Source organism: Macrotis lagotis, chromosome 1 (genome assembly GCF_037893015.1).
Source record: "Macrotis lagotis isolate mMagLag1 chromosome 1, bilby.v1.9.chrom.fasta, whole genome shotgun sequence".
Classification (NCBI taxonomy): Eukaryota; Metazoa; Chordata; class Mammalia; order Peramelemorphia; family Peramelidae; genus Macrotis; species Macrotis lagotis.
The window spans coordinates 808,286,299-808,304,574 of record NC_133658.1 but is presented as its reverse complement, the minus strand read 5'-3'; the positions used below and the strand labels follow the sequence as shown (position 1 = coordinate 808,304,574).

At 34.4% G+C, this 18,276-nt stretch overlaps 1 long non-coding RNA gene across 1 annotated transcript in view; it reads left to right on the top strand.

The window, feature by feature from the left end:
- The first annotated feature begins 10,365 nt into the window (after window positions 1-10,365).
- LOC141488705 (uncharacterized) overlaps window positions 10,366-18,276 on the top strand; it is a 155,957-nt gene continuing 148,046 nt past the window's right edge. Inside the window, exon 1 of the long non-coding RNA XR_012468765.1 lies at window positions 10,366-10,456. This is a non-coding gene — a long non-coding RNA (uncharacterized LOC141488705). The remainder of the gene's footprint in view (window positions 10,457-18,276) is intronic.

Below are 18,276 nucleotides of genomic sequence, written 5' to 3'. Positions count from 1 at the left end.
CACACAGCTAGTAATTTTCTATGGCAGAATTTGATCCTGAACAAAAAAACAAAAAAAATTTTATTTGACTAAAACTACAGTGTCAATCCACTAGGGCATATTGCTTCCCTTAACTTGTTATAAAATAGTTATCCTATGTCTTCTTCTTGACAGCAAGCAGTCAAACAGCATTAGACAAATAAAAAATATCACTGGCCTTGGATTCAGAGGAATTGATTTCATTTCTTTGCCCTAGCACACAGTCATGCTATGCTAGAAAAGTTATTCAACATTTCTTATCTTTGATTTTCTCATCTGTAAAATTCAGGTACTGGACTGGAAAAATCCTGAAGTCACTAATTTGTTAACCTTTAATCATATACATTTGAGTTCAGTGATGTGAGAATATGTCGAATATTTAAAATTTAAACAAATTAACTCCCTACAATATACAAGGCAGTATGCTTAGCACTGGAGATAAAAAGACAAAAATTAAACAGTCTCCATGCTAAAAGGGGCTTATTTTGATGTGAGATAATAGAGAAGGTGAAAGGAAGATAGACTATGTACACAGATAAGGAAATTCAAAGTCATTTGAATAAGTAGAAGGCATTAAGATTTGGGGGCATCAAGGAAGACTTTTTAAAAAATGATAATTAAACTGAATTTTGAAGTAAGGATGCTGTGGATCTTAGATAAAAAGGGAGCAGTTTTTTCATAGAAACAGCAGATGATGTGCAAAATTTAGGGAATATCTGGTAGCCACTTCTGATTCAAATACAATGTGTCTAAAGAAGAGCAATATGAAATTAGACTGAAGAAGGAGAATGTATCCACCAGACTGGAGAGTTTTGAAAATTCAACAGAAGAAATAGGACACCATTTAAGGTTTTTGAGCAAAAGAGTGACAAAAATCATGCCTCTTTCATAGGAAGATTATTTCAACATTGTGGACTAGAGAGGAAAAACCATTAGAAGCAGGAAATACAATGGCATGCTCAGTTTGAATTCTTATCGAGAATTTTGATTCTTACCTTATACCTATTGGAGTGACTAATGGGATAGAAAAAGAAAATGACAAATGTTGGAGGGGATATAGGAAGAGTAGGGTATTATATTAATGAACTGTTGGAGGAATTGTGAAAGGATTCTACAATTCTGTAGAGCAATTTGGAATTAGACCCAAAAGCCTATAAAACCATATCAACCCTTTGATGTAGCAATGCTATTACCAGGTCTATATCCAGAAAAGATAAAAAACAGGAAGGAAAAAGACCTATATGTATAAGGATATTTATAGTATCATAGCAACTCTTTTCTGGTGGCAAGTAATTGGAAATTGAGGAGATGTCTATCATCAATTGGGCAATGACAAAACAAATTGTAGTATGTGATTAAGGTGAAATGTTATTCTGTTATAAAAAATCATGAACAGAATGTTCTCAGTAAAAAACTAACATGAGCAGATGCAATGGAAAAAGTATTATTACAAAGTAATAGCAATGTTCTAGGTTTCTCAGTTGTGAATGACTTAACCTTTTCTCAGCAATGCTATGACCCAAGAGGACTTTGATGGACTTATCATAAAGAGTATTGTATATCCCAAAGACAGAACTGATGTTATCTTTATACAGATCTAAGCACACTTATTTTTATTACTTTATTATTCTTTAATTTTGGGGGGGGTTATGTTTACTTTTATGTCATGACTATTATTGTAATGTTTTGCATGATATTTTTAGCCTATGACTAAAGCAAATAAGGCTTTCTCAGTGAAGTGATTGAGGTTGGAGGAGGGGAAAAAATTCAAAACTCTAGGTTTTAAAGGCAAATGTTGAAACTTGATTTTGTTTGTAACTGGGAGTAAAATAAAATAAAATGCAAAAAAAAAGAATTAAGGTTCTTTCTTTTGAAATGAAGTCATTTTGTTTTTTAAGTATATGATTACCTAATTTATTTTCTTGATACGATTCTCTATCTCTCTACCTCATTTCTCACACTCCCTCCCCGAGTAAGTCACACAATATTCACTTTGTCATCTCTAACAGAAGAGAGGAAAGGGAAGCGTAAAGATTCTTGAGTTACCTTATCTTGTTTTGTGTTGAAAGAGACAACTGATTTGAAAGTTTATTTCCCATCTTACTCTGGAAAGAGAATTCCAAAAAGTAATATCAATAATTTATTTTTTTCATTCTAGTCCTGCTGAAATCCCCAAATGTCCATAGAATTTTAGGCCAATTGTCTTTCCTATCTCTGTACCCAGTCTGTATCTAATAATATGTACCCCATTTCCATACAGTTAGCATAGATCTGCCCCCCTTATACTTTGAAATGAAAAGCATATAAATGTCTGATAATGATTCTTGGCACTTTTATTCAATTCAGGCACATGAGTTCTACTGTGTCATAGCAGATCATTCACATCAAAACAAATAGCTTCTTATCCTTTTACTAAATTTTCACAGGCAGAAGAGAAATGTGTGTCATTACTCACAATACTTGTTACCTAGTAAACATTGAATATCTGTTCTTTGAAGGTCTAACATGGTAAAATAGAAAAGTCTCATCCTGGGGCTGGAACCATTTGACAAGAGACACTTTTTAAACTTAATTTCTAGTCATTGAGAAGAGCAGGTTGTGATAGAAAGAGCCCAAGTGCTGATACTTACCTCTAACAAAACACTTGAACTTGAACCTCAATTTCTTACCTAGAAGCACTTCAACAAAATTCAGTTAGTGAATAATTTTTAAGCCCTCCATTTGGTCTTAATAAGATTCATCAGTGATTCCAAGGTTTCAGACACAGGTGACTGGAAAGACATAAGGGCTTGCAACAAAAAGTTAGTAGTATAGAGTAGGGATGATTTGAGGGAGAAAGATCATGGGTTCCATGTTAGATGTATTGAGATGGGACATTCACTTCGAGATGCTTAGCACACATAAAATAGGAGGTAATCTCAAAATGAAAAATCTATTCTCTCTCTCTCTCTCTCTCTCTCTCTCTCTCTCTCTCTCTCTCCACTTTCAAAATCCTTTTTGAGTTCTTCCATTGCCTGAGAACAATTCTTTTTTTTTCTTTGAGATTTTGGATATTGGAGATTTGACTTTACTATAGTTGATGGAAGGGATCCAGAAATGTTCTAGGGATCCCATCCTGGTCCATGGACAATTGTTAGAGAAGTCACATAGATAGGAATCTGTTTCAACCACCAGGCTTTAGCATGTATAAGTTCTTGTAGTCAAGGAAAGAATAGGTTCAAGATAGTTGACTCACTATGAGGGGAAAGAAGAATATTTATAAAGAAAGATATTAGACCTTAGACAGGGCCCCCAGAGGCTAGGGAAATTTCCATTTGCAAAGTTTTCAAGGATGAACTTAGAGAGGAAGGAAGGGCAAACAAGGGGGCCTTAGAGATAATGGCACAAGTTTATATTCTGTCTGACAGTCATACTGAAGGCAGCTGACAAAACATGTATGTGTTAGTAATTCTGTCTGGGATCTCTTTCCACACAAAGCTGGGCACTATAATATTAGCCCTTGGAGATGGGAATAAAGATATCTCATATTGATTGGATAGACATACAAATTATGACAGATTTGGATTTTTATTTTGCCTTGGAAAGAACTCAAAGTCCAGGTTAAGCATTTTAGTTAACCCCATCATTATCTTCTTCTAAGTGTGTGTTTTGATCTTCCCTATCACTATAGTAACTGTCTATGGTTGGAAGCTTTTCCTTCTATTATTTGCTCATTTCTCCACCCTTTGACTTAATTTTAGCTCTTTGTTAAGGTAGGGCTCTGCTTTCACGTTAGAGGGTACAATGTCCTAAGTTTTGGGGATTTTGAAAGATACTTTCAGAGATATTTCTAGGGAACTGCAAGTTTTCAGTTCTTCAAAGGTGGTATGAACTTTTATTTTCTAATGATATTGTTTTTTTTTTCCCAAATAAATGTTATTAAAGTTTGTCCACATTCATCCATATGCCTATGTATATTTTTAAGTTACAAAATTTCCTTCCACTCCCCATTCCCACCCCCCCTCCCCACAAAATGAACTAGTTTAATATTGTACATACACATTTGTGATAAACATGTTTACCGATTAGTCATTTTTGATATGAGGAATTAGGATTAAGGGAAAAAATACATAAGAAATATTTTTTTTAAAAAGTGAGTATAGTATTCAGCAGATTCTGAAGGATTTTTTTTGGTTTGGTTTAGTTTTTCTTTCTCTGGATGGGGAAAGCATTTTCCATAGATGATCTAATATGGGTGTCCTAGCTCTCTGGGCTGCTGAGAAGCACTGCTTCCATCAAGGTTGATCAATTCCCAAAGTGGTTGTTAATGAGTACAATGTTTCCTTGGTTCTTCTCCCTTTGCTCAGCATCAGATCCTGTAGTTCATTCCATGCGTCTCTATATTCCAACCATTTATGGTTTCTTCTAGACTACAAGGGTATGATTTAAGGAGAGGTGTGTACTTTTCTCCTGGCCTGTGCTGTCGTCTGTGGATGGCTACAAGTACTCCTTTCTGCTCTGGAACAATAAGGAGGGTCCCTGCTCTCCTGGGGCTTGTCTTCCTAGGACTATGTCCTGGGACTGTAACCCAGATCAGAATGAATGTCTCGGTGACAGCAAAGAGAACCAGAGGGCCAGAGAGCTGTGGAAGCAACTGCCTCTTCTGATTCAGTAATTCCCAATCACTGCTCCTGTCCACTGGGTCCAGGTCTGCAATGCTGAAGCTTGAATGGCCCTTCATTCCTCTCCCATCTCATCCTGGGGCAACAGGTCATTCCCACCAAGCTTCCAACTTGTTTCATTCAGTCTTTTTGTGCACTCTGCTACTCTAGAATTTGTATGAGTCTTTATTTAAAGTTTGAGGGAGTTTGAGGGGTTGGAGGGAGAGCTCTGAAGAGTCCCTGCCTTTACTTCATCATCTTGGCTCCACCTTCTTATTAATTCAGGAATCCTTAATAACCTGTCCCCTTCCATGACTTTGCAGCATTCTACACCTTCTGACTTTCCAATTACTCTGTGATCCAGTGTCACCATATTACCTGTTCCTCAACCATGACACTTTATATCCAAACTTTGTGCATTTTCTTGTATCTCTAGAACTTAACAAAATAACCAGATATAGATTTAAACTAATATATGATAGGTGACTGGCTAAGGAACCTCTCCTTATTTAAAGACCCATATAAATATATTTGTATTCATCTTTATGCTGAGAAATGTGCATCTGTATGTATTTATACATATATAAGTGTTGTGTGCATATATACATATGGAGAGAGAGAGAGATGGATATGGACAGTTACATACAGATAAAAACAAACTCAGAGAGAAAGACAGAGACACATACAGAGAAAGAAAGAGACTGAAAAAGGGAACATAGAAAAAAGAGAAAATGTTGAGAGAGAAAATTATGGTGATAACAGGAACTGAAAGAGCAGAATTTCTCAGTGAAAGAGACTTGATCTCATATACAGGAAGAGAATCAGGTGACAATATCTCTGATAATCAAGAAAGAATGTTCTAGAAGTTAAATAAGGAAAGAGTATTTTAAAGGAGGGGAGTGGTTAACAGACTTTAAGACTATTGAAAGGCCTATGAAGATGCTGACTGAGAATGGGGCTTGATATTAAACAGTCTAAGTTACAGAGAGAACAGATTGACTAATGGGGTAGCACCATAAGACATTTTTTACAGGTTTGCACTATTGATTGATAAGGAAATGGAGACATCAAAATGAACATTACTCAAGAGTTTAGTGCTTGTAGGGATATATGTGTATGTGTGTGTATCTGTATAATTCATAAAGATATGCATATTTCCATATCCTCTGTGTATATATTATATTAATATATAGACATTTTAATATATTTATATGTAGATGTATCAACACATATATATATTTATGTATAGGAGGTTGTTATAATCAAAGGATTTAAAAATAATTAAGACACATATTAGCATGATTCTAGGCATCAATGAAGGATCCAGTAGGCAAGGAGAAATTTTTGATGAGAGGGATGCTAGTGCAGTGGGGCTGCTCAATTATTTAAACACTTAGAGAAGAATGGAGGCCAGATCAAGGGTATAAGTTTAGATGTTAGCCTTGGGGAATGAATATGGGAATAAAGCTATCTCATACTGATTGGATGAACATACAGATTATGACACATTTGGATTGTTATTTTCCCCTGGTAAGAACTCTGAGCTATGTCTCTGTAAACTTGAGTTTTACTCTGAGCATTTGTATATATGTGTTTTCAATAAATTCAATTCAACAAATATTTTTATCAATGGTTTCTATTTACAAAATGCTTGGAGTATAAAGATGAAATATGAGCATTGGCCCTTCCTTCAAACATCATCTAGGAGTGTTGATAGATGTAATGAAATAACAGAAGAGGTCAGACAGAAAACTAAAAAAAGTGTAATGACAGAATAATCTTTAGGTGGAGGCATTTTTGTTTATTGCATTTAAGTGTGCTTATATTTTATTTCCCCCATCATATTTTACACTCTGAGATTGCAGGGTCTGTCTCTTTTATTCATTTGGTACTTCACCCAGCATGAAGTACAGTTTTCCATATGTTGTAGAAAGTTAATAAAAGATTTTTTTTGCCTTTTTTTTAATGCAAAAGGCAGTTAAAGATACAAGCTAGTGGTTCACAAAAGTCTTTCTATGACAGCATCTTTTTGGAATGAACCTTATGAATACCAGTGTAATAGCCATAGCAGGTAATAGTACCATTGGCTTCTGAAATGACCTTTGTAGGGAGAGAATGATTTTAACAGGTAGAGATCAATTCATCAGACTGGGTAACATTAGAAAAGAGGCAAATTGAATTTAGAGAAAAGGTTGTTATAGTAGTTTAAGCCAGAGGTAATAATAAACCTGATGAAGGTAGTAGATGTTTGGTCACAAATAAATCTTAACTCTTTATCTTGCAATTTGCAGATAATAATCCAAGCTATAAGAGAAACTTCTGGAGGAGAGAACAATATCAAACATGAGCTTGTTTCAAAATATGTCAAATGTGGGGCAGTTAAGGTGATGCAGTGAATAGAACACTGACTCTGGAGTCAGGAGGACCTTAGTTTAAGTCCAATCTCAGACAGTTAATTACCTAGATGTGTGACCTTGAGCAAGTCACTTAACCCTACTACCTTGCAAAAAAAAATGAACAAAAACAGAAAAAAATCAAAAATATTATCTAAAAATGAATCTTGGAAAAGGTCACAGAGACAGAGAATGGTAGAGAACATAACTCAAAAAGCACAGAAAGAAGGGGGTGTAGCTTATGTCTAGCAAATGACTACAATTTTTCTTAATTCTATACTTTTTCCCTAAATTAACACTCTTTGCATGTCCCAGGTACTTTGAGAAGAATTTTGAGTCTTTCAGATGAAAGATGGGTCCTTTATTCTGACAGGACAGCAATCTAATTCATCTCTGACAAGGTTTCCTATTTCACAGTATAAATTGTGTGCTAGCTTAATGATGTCATTGCCTATAATGCAGAATATAAAACAAGAAGGAGATGATTTGGGGCCTTCATTGAAGAAAAAAAGGATTGAACAATCCGTTGCTGTTTCCTCTGAGTTTCAATTTGAATGTTCCTCAATTCATCCCTAGGGCCTTCTGAAAGAGGATAGAAAAGAATGAGAACAGTTCAGGATTTGAATATCAGGCAGAAAAATACATACATATATGTGTGTGTGTATACATATACATATACATATGTATACACAGATCTGTATGTATGTATACATTTAATATGTTAAAGCCAAATCTTGATAAAAATTTGCCTAAAAAAATATATATATATATATATATATATTATATATATGAGAGAGATAGACAGACATATATACACTTTTCCTTTAAATAGAAAATTTTCTTTCTCCTAGACAATTTATATTTCAGTGCGACCTTTACTCATTATCCAACTGCTCCAAACATGGTAGAAAATAAAGGATATTGGAAATCAGAAAATATCTGTTCCAAGTCCTGCTGCCAATCTTTACTGGTTGCATGGCCTTGAGAAAGGTAAAAGATTAACTTCCATTAGTCATGGTTTTCTATTCTATAAAATGGAAACAGCAACCCCCAGGGTTGTTATCAGGGTAACAGTACTTTTGTACGCATGGTTCTGATCATGCTATTCATTTAGGTATTTATTCAACAAGAATTTATTATGTTTACTTTAGAACAGTTCAGTGTTTCATGATAGGCATAATACAAAGTTAACATAAGAAAGGGTCCCTATTCTAATAGAGTCCAGTGGGGAAGGGAAGACATAATATAGATAGTAATATTTCATGATCAGTGTATTAGGGAACTTCAAAGCAAAATATTCAGTGCTCTTCAACATTTCATTACTGCTTATTATATGAAGTTGAATTTTCAACCAGGCATTCAAGATTTTTCACAACTTCACACACCATTTTAACATTTCTAATTTTATCTCAGTTGTTCTCATACCTCCAGGTACAAATTTCATTGGTACCTCGATTTGAGTAATGAACTTTTATATTTTAGAATTCAGTATATGGGTTATTTTCTCTCCTATATACATATCTCTATATGCATATATTTATCATTTTGCACTCTTTTTATGTATGTGTACCTTTATTATCAGACTATCAATTCTATAAAGAATGGAGCAATCTATTTTCCAAACCTTGCCTCCCCCAAATGATCATACAGAGTACACAGTACTAAGCACATAGTAAACATTTATTGAAGTGACTAATAGCTAAAGTCAATAAAAATTAGACCTATAAATGTCTGAGTGAAGTAATATTGCTATGTTTGTTTTTTTGAAAAAGGGAAAAAACCCTGAGTGATATTATAATAATATCAAAGTTTATATTGAAACAAATTCTTTCCTGGGGATATAGAACAATTGTGATCCTTCTCTCTCCATGATGTACATAAAAATTAAAAAAAGAAGATTGAAGTAATTTTTGTTTTTAATTAAAAATGAATGAGCATTTGTAATGTTTTATCATGCTTAGTAATAAGTTACACTTAGGGACTGCCTATGGTTTAGAAATATGTCTGTACAGTTTTCTTATCAAAAAACAAAAACATAAACAAAAGCAAAACATCTATTTGTAATCTTAATATCTGAGAGATGAAATGACAGAAGTGAAAGAAAACTCACACATCATTGTATCTATAACAATACCTTCCCAAAATAAATGAATTCCTTCCCAAACATCCTTAGTAGTACCCTTGTAGACAATGTCCAAAATAAGCCTGAGTTTCCTCAGTCAAAGATTTTTTCTAAAACTAAATTTTTTTCTTCTTAAAAATGTCCAAATTCATTCTTCCAGCCTTTCACTTCAGGTCAGAAAATCCTCTCCAAGCTGTTCAATTACCAAATATAGATCCAGTTCTTCCATACTCATATTGGTGGTAAACATGTTTCTTCACACAAAGTTGATTGGTTGTTATGTTTTACAACTTTTCTCAATACCAAGGTCATCTGATCTCTTACATATAAGAGAGAAGAGTGGAGGTAGAGGTAGGAAGGAGAGAAGGCATGGAATACAATGAACAAAATTCTATAGGTGAAATCATGTATTGGCAATGCTGTCCACATCATATATTTGATACAAATTCCTACCTTTGCACTGTGCATATGGTCAGCATAAATTCTGAATTTTGAACCACTATGCATTCATTTTATCCCTAGAATTGAACTCAGTATTTTGCAAATGGTGACAGTTTAATAAAGCTTTATTGTACTGAGTTCTTAAATTCACAAGATCAAAGATTTAGAACTTGAAGTGAAACAAAGATCATCTTACCAAACTCCTTTCTTTTACAAATGAGGAAACTGAGGTCCAAATGTTAGATTACTTTTCCAAGATGACACAGAGAGCAAATTCCAGAATATACTTTGGATCCAAGTCCTCAGACAATAAAATTTGACTAGATTTCTGCCTTCTTCAAAAATTTAATCAATTTCATGGAAAAAACAAACAAAACAAAACTATGGTGGAACAGTAAAACAATATCACATGTATCCCCGACATATAGATTATATTTGTGTGTGTGCATGTGTATCATGGTTAAAAATTATCTATTCTATTTTAATATAATAGTGGTCTGTCTGGAGCAAAAAGTCATAGAGATTTTTCCACCCACTTTCCCAACCAACCCCTTCAAAGGGCAATTATACTTATTTTTTTTAACTGTTTACTTGTCTCATTTTTAATTTTGGTTTGCACTTGACCCCTTCCTCTGGTGTACAGTTGCATAAGATGTCATAACTTGCCCAAGGTCACAAAGCTAGTAGCTGAGGTCACCTTTAAAATTGGACCTTCCTGACTTTAGGTTCAATGAGTATTATTTTTTTTAAATATCATCTCACTTGGACATCATGAGGATGCCAGAAGTTAGTTGTCATTTTTATCCCTATTTTACAGTCAAGAAAACTGAGGCAGGAAGAAGGTAAGTGATTTAGGAACAGAGAGCTAATAAGTGTTTGAGGTCATATTTGAATTGGATTGAAGTTCAGGTTATCATTTGTTCTGCCCAGACAATTTTGCAGTTGAAAAACAACTGAGACTCAGTGCATCAGAGACTTGTCCAATCTTGTGTCAGTAATTAATCTGTGACCTCTCTGTCTCTCTGTCTCTCTCTCTGATTCTGTCTCTGCTTCTAACTCTATTCCTTTCTGCCTCTGTTACTCTGTCTCTCTGCTCTCTCTCTCTCTCTCTCTCTGACTGTCTGTCAGGGACTGACTGTCCCTTTTCATGTCTCTCTGCCTTTCTGTTTCTGAGTCTCCCTCTGTCTCTGACTCTCCCTCTTTCTGACTCTGTCTGTTTTTCTCTCTATCTCTGTTGCTGTCTGTCTGTCTCTGTTTCTCTGTCTGATTTTTCTGTTTTTTTGTTTCTCTCTCTCTCTCTCTCTCTCTCTCTGTGTGTGTGTGTTATTCTCGGTATGTCTTTCTACTTCTCTCTATATATAATATATAAACTCATATATTTATATACACCTGTATATACATATATATCTATCATGTGTATCAAAAGTACCTAATAGAAATGTTGCTAGAGTTATTTATTTAAAGTCCTTGAAATTCAGTGGATAGGAAAGAATGCTATCTAAATATTATTACTACCCAGTTATTACTGCAGACAGAACTAATGGTCCATAAGCCCCAAAGACTCTACCTCTGGTCTGTGGATAATACTTTTTAGGCTTTGCTTTTGCTCAGTATGATGAAAAACAAGCTGAATTCCTCAGCATCCATGCTGCTCAGCTATTAATTTCAGGTATCAAAAGTATATTGATGGGCATTGATGACTGGGCCTAATGCTCCTTGAGGTATACCTTGTTTCTCTAACCATGCTATTTATTCTCAGTTGCCTTTCCACATATAAAATGATATTAAGCTTCCAGGGAGTTATCTTTTCAAGTATGACTCAGAAGAATGGAACTTGAATTGCTCTGTTTTGTTTTTACAAAGTGAGGCAGGAAATAACCAATTGTTTGTTTTTCTGTTTCTTTCTTTTTAAAATGGAAATCACACACAAAAAGATTATTCTTGCTGGACTGGCAAATAATACTAATGGCAACTTAACTTTTAAAAATATTGCATGGGGGTGGCTAGGTAGCTCAGTGGATAGAACACTGACCCTGGAGTCAGGAGTACCTGAGTTCAAATCTAGCCTCAGACATAATATTTACCTATCTGTGTGGCATTGGGCAAGCCACTTAACCCCATTTGCCTTGGGAAAAAAGAAACCTAAAAAATAAAAATATTGCATGGGTAAAGAGGCCATTCTCTTGTATTATTTCATCTTTGTAATAGTCCTGTGAGAGCCAAAGGAGCTTGTCTTATCCTCATTTAACAGACGAGGAAACTGAGACTCAAAAAGATTATAGATTTGTCTAGCATCACACAAATATCTAATAGCAATTCTAGGACTAGAGCCTCCATCATCTTATGTGCATTCCAGGGATTTGTTTTTCCATCTCATTGCTTTTCTGACCACCAACACATCAAGATGGAAAAGATCATATAGTTGTTCTGTGATCTGGTTCATTTCATCTTAGGTCTGGGTCATCTGAGTCTATCTCTAACCTCTTTTATGCTTATGACCCATAATTGCCTTTTAGACAATCTATGGGCCATCCAAAGCATTCTATTTATTGCTCCTCATATATGGAATGCCTTCTAACTTTGTGTCTTTACACAAGTTGGAATACAGTCTTTCCTTTGCTTCAGAACTATAAAAGTCCTAAAACTTTTCAAAATTCTACACAAATCCTCCAGGATACAGTTTTTTGAATGCTCACACTCAACTCTTTCAAAAAATTACATTGACTTTATCTCATATTTAATTTATTTTTACTTATTAATATGCTGGTCCCACCCTTGTGAATATAAATTCTTTAGGAAGTTTGTTTTATTTTTGTTCTTTGTCTTTCCAGCATCTGGATTTAAGTCATAGTAGGCTCTAATTGACTGATTGATTGGTGGTCTATAAGCAGAGTCCAATATTTCTAAGCTCCTATCGTTACTCTCTTGATACACCCTGAAATTCCTGTCAAAAATTCCTCTCTCTTGGGGGCAGCTTGGTGGTGCAGTGGATAAAGCACCAGCCCTGGAGTCAGGAGTACCTGAGCTCAAATCTGGCCTCAGACACTTAATAAATTACCTAGTGAAGTGACCTTGAGCAAGTCATTTAACTCCATTGCCTTAATAAAGTAAAAAAAAAAACTCCTCTATCTTTTAACATATAACTCCATATGTTCCCAAATGAGATCTTCCCAATCATTTCCCCCAATCCAATTATCCCAATAACATAAAAAGAAATTGAGGGTGTCTGTCTTGTTACAGTAATTACATTTCAACCATCACAATCTTATGTGATATTTTTTGATGTTTAATTTTTTTATTGACTTGGCACTCCACTTATTATTACTGAACTTGTACTCCACTAAAATGCACAAATAGTTTTCACATGTATTATATTTAATTAATTTTATTTCTACAAGTATATATATATAATATATATATATATATATATATATATGTATATATGGTTAAGTTAATTACTGAATTACCCCACACTTCTTAAAAATATAATCAGGCATTATCTATCCCCTGATACTTTATTCAATCCCTACCATTCTCCTACCAAATCATGAACCTATCTGAATTGATTCTCTTTTTGATTTTTTAATTTCATTTCTTTAATCATCTCCTCTTTGAAATCCTTTAAATAGAAAATTTTGCCTCTGAACCTTAATTTACACTTTACCTCTTCTCTGCTCTGGATATCCTGTCTTACATCCCTTGCTTCAATGGTCTTTCAAATGCCCCTTCAAAAAACACCAGTCTCATTTGGTCTCATCAGTCCACATTCTCTGTACTATTCCAAGGAGATATTCCCCTAGCTCTGCCAAGATCTGATGCATAACTCACAGTGTTTGGTGGGTAAATGAAACATACAAAAAAGTTCTCCTTCCTTTGTGTCTGTGTTTCATATTTATTAACTTTCTTTTCTCCCATGGAACATGGAAAATATAGAAAATAAAAATCCCAACTCTCACTCAAAAAAATTACTTAAAGCTACTTCAGTATGGTAGAATATATAGTGCTAGGTTTAGAATTAGAGCTCCTGGTTTTGAATGCTAACTCTACCATTTATTGTTTGAATGATTTTGAACTTAATTGCCTGAAAACTAAGTTTTTCCCCTCTATAAAATGATCATTGTGTCCAAATGTTCCTTAAATAGTTTTTGTTACTCTGACCCTTAAGATCAAGGACTATTTCATGTTACTATTTGTGAAGTTTTTACATCCTTTTCACACAGTTCAATGTCACATACAAGTTGACATTTAAGAAATGTTTGTCAGTTGATTAATTCTCTGTGATATAAATGTAATGCAGACAAGTAAAGGATTTCCTACTCCTGATTTCTAGTGTTTCATATATATAGATACACAGAGACATACACATATAAACACAAATACTTCCTTTTCATCTCAAATGAAATATTTCTATGCTGACTGCTGACTTTGACAGTCAGTGTATGACTAGATTTTTTGGACCCTTCTGTCCTGCTAGAGATGCATCAGGATGATAAAATCTCTAAAGCAATAATAGGTATGGAAAACATATCAAAGATGCTTTTCCTGCTTTCTGAAATAATCTACAAGTTAAAGTCTCTTTTCCTTACTTGATTTTTGACCAACCAGATCCCTTTCAATACAAATGGAAGTTAACACACAATTGGATAGGTTTATGAGAGCATAGGAGACATCAATCTTAGGTGTCTATAAGCCTTTAGTTGCTGGTTTCCTCAGTAGATTAAAGATAGAATCATTGCTTAGCATATTTATTTGAATGTCTGGTACTCCTTATTTTTGTTTTTCTCTTTTTCAGTGCAGATCAGGGAATGATGAAAATTGCCCTCTCCCTTTATGGCATCAATATCATTGACAGATTTTATTAGACAGTTTGGCTCCATAGCCTTTAAAGTCCCTCCTAGCTCTTGGTCTATGATTATTTAGTTTGATATAAAAGGGAAGGGAAAATGAAAGAAGGTGGTCTTTGCTTTTTAGATGTAATGAAATACCACTTCTGAATATCCCCATTACATAATAGTAGTCATGCAGAAAGTAAAGAGGTTTCAATGTAGAAGGGGCATTGTGATGTTTGTATTTGTGACTGATTGAAAAGTGTCTTCTTTCTTTACCTTACTTGTAGCATCAGGATGTGAAGGGTTCTCTCTTTGCTTCAGTGGGAGAATTGAGAAAGGTATATTTTGTTACATAGTAGTCAATGTGATATAAAATAATAAAAAATAATTTTTCTGTGTTTCTTGAAAGTTCTAGGTTGAAAGCTCTTTGGTATTAATCTATCACAGGAGAAGTTCTGATGAAATTGTTTATATTAGAATTATAGCAATTTAGAAGTGATGGGAGTTTCTATATTCTTTTTGTATAGTTCTATATTTTTATAACAGAGGAAATTGATTTTATTTCTGTACTATATTTTTGAGTAGTCTTTTTTGGTTCTACATCTACTTAGAACATACTGGTTCAGGTCATCACCTCTTCTCATCTTGGTTACTTAATAGTTGTCCATTGGTTATCAGTCTACTTTCCCTTCATCTCATCATTTTTTAGGACTGAAATGAAGAACCATGGTTAATAGCAACTGGGAAATTTTTTATTTCTGTGGATAAATTCATTTATTTTGTTATTATATTTTCCAGGGATATGCACCTAGTTGATGAGGTTGATGCATAAACTTTTAACACTAGCTGTTTGGGGGATACTTCAAAGGGAATTATGGTAAAGGAGAATTATTAACTTGCCTACACAACTGAAGATCTACTGACCTGCTATGATGATCTCATTGTTGCATGCCCATGAAAACTGAATAGTATATTAGAACTAAGCCAGAAAACTGAATCACTTTCATTTGAAGGATCTTAGAAAGATTTTGAAGATCACCTAGCTTGCAAGATAAGGTACCTTATATTGAGGTCCTTTTTCAACCTGAAAGGTCAAATATTGAAACTACTTCAAAGAGCCCAATTCATTTGCACTGACCACATTGTTTGAATGTCAATAATTTGGTTAAAATATACTATGAGTTCAGTTAAATGGCATAGTGGATAAAGCACCGGCCCTGGAGTCAGGAGAACCTGAGTTCAAATCTGGTCTCAGACACTTAATAATTACTTAGAGTGTGACCTTGGGCAAGTCACTTAACCCTATTGCCTTGCAAAAACTAAATACACACACACACACACACACACACACACACACATTATGGACAGCTCACAAAAGGTAAGGTCAAAAGAAGCTAAAAAAGAGACACTCTCAAGACCAGTTTAAGAATTTTGGAATTGATTTTTACTAGGGTGGACAGTGGAATAGGACTGCCCAGCATGGTATACTTATATCAATGAAGGATTTCTGTTAGCAAAGCCAAATTGTAGTAACTCAATATTAGATGCACAAATTTAGAGACATTTAATTCCAAATGTTTATATAAACTTTTTTACACACCAAACTTATATTGGTCTGATCAGCCACAGTTGAATTCATTGTACTTTGACTCCAGCAGAATGATGTCATTTTGGTCTTCTTTGAACAGAAAGAGCAATGACCAACTTCTTTGTAACTGACTCCCATTGCTGTAGTTCTGCCTTCCAGGGCCTGGGGGGAAAAAAGTTCCATCTTTCTTTAAGACTTTTGGATACTTGGGGTGGTTAGATAGTGCAGTAGATACAGCACTGGCCCTGGAGTCTAGAGTACAGAGTACCTGAGTTCAAATCCAGCCTCAGATACTTAATAACTACCTAGCTGTGTGGTCTTGGGCAAGACACTTAACCCCATTGCCTTGCAAAGACCTAAAAATACTTGAAAATAATTCCTTTGACCCTTTTAAATCTTGTCTTCTATAACTAAAATGATCCCATATTCATCTACTAATTCTCATTTTGGAAGGAATGAAGACAATTGGGAAGAAGTAGAAAAAATATATGACATGAGCTGGATCTTCCATTGAGTCTTTATTTGTGACACTTTTAAAATATAAAAGTCAATGTTGAAAACATGTGATATCAACTTTTCTGTCTACAACACGAAATGAAGCATCTGAAAAGACATTAAAACTACAATTCCAACCAAAAAAAAGACAATATAGAAATAAGTTTTCAACTGTAGACATCATGGAGGATCTTCAGTGAAGTGGGAGAGTGGGAAAGCCAGTAGGAGACTTTTAACCACAGTCAGTCCAGGTCCCGAAAGCTTGACAACAGCATAGGTCCTGGCAGCTAGATAGCAAGTCAGCAGGGAGAGTCCCAACCCCAAACAAAGTCTGAATCCTGGGAATAGTGGGGAATAAGATAGGACTGGGTTGGTAATAAACCAATGCATAATCAGAACCTGGACATAAAGGAAGGAAAAAAAAAAAAAACCTCTGCAAAGGCAAGTCCTCGCTTTCATAAGCAACATCTTGGCCAACAATAAGCCAGGGATCAGATCCCAGTCCCAGAAAAAAAGTTTGGGATTCTACTCCCTCGACCCCAAGAGCAGAGCTCAAACAAATCACAATGAGCAAAAAAGCTAAAAGAACATGAACCATAGAAAGCTACTGCAGATAAAGATGATAACAATAGCACCTCAGAAGAAGAAAGCCATGAAAAATTATCTACATGGGAAGTCTCATAAGAGTCTATGAATTGGACTCAAATCAAAAAACTCATAGAAGAGCTTAAAGAAGAATTTAAAAACCAAATAAGAGAGGAAAAAGAAAAAAAATGCAGGAAGATCATGAAAAATTTACCAAAGAAATCAACTTCTTTAAAAGTGAAAATAATCTACTTGAAAAAGAATGTATCTCTTCAAAAAATTATAGTTGACCACCTGGAAAGGACTGCAACTCATCTATAACTCAAATCAAGTAACTGGAAAGGGAGTGCAACTCAGCAAAAAAAGTAAAATTAACCATCTGGAAAACGAAACACAAAAACTCACTGAAGAAAATAAAACCCTATAACTTAGAAATGGACAAATACAAACTAATCAATCTATGAGACACCAAGATTCCATCAAAGTAAAAAAAAACTGAAAAAATTGGAGAAAACATAAGGTACCATTTAAGAAAAGCAAACTGCCTGGAAAATAGATCCAGAAGAGATAATCTGAGAATTATTGGATTTACAAAAAGCCTAGATCAATAAAAGAGCCTGGAAAATATCTGTTAGAGCAAGAAGGAAAAACAGTCACTGAAAAAATATACAGAATGCCTTCAGAAAGAGAGTTCAGGATAAAAACTCAAAGGACTCTCATAGTCCAAAATTCTGAAATAAAGGAGAAAATACTGCAAGTAGCAAATAAGAAGCATTTTAAAAACAAAGAAAACACAATCAGACTTACACAGGATTTATTAGCTTCAATAATGAAAGACCAGTGGATCTGGAATACCATATTTCAGAGGACAAAGGACCTTGAATTTCCACAAAGAGTTTACTACCCTGCAAAATTCATCATATTCCATCAGGGAAAAGGATGGATGTTCAAAGAAATAGAGAACTTCCAAAATTTCCTGATAAAAAGATCAAAACTGAACAGAGAATTCAAACTCCAAATACAAACCTCAAGAGATGCAAAAAAGGTAAATGGAAAGGGAGAAAAAAAAAAACAAATGTTAGGCAAGAACATCAAACTGTGTACAATCTTACAAAGGAAGTTATAACATTTGTAACTCTTGAGAAGTTACCTTTCTCTTGGGAAA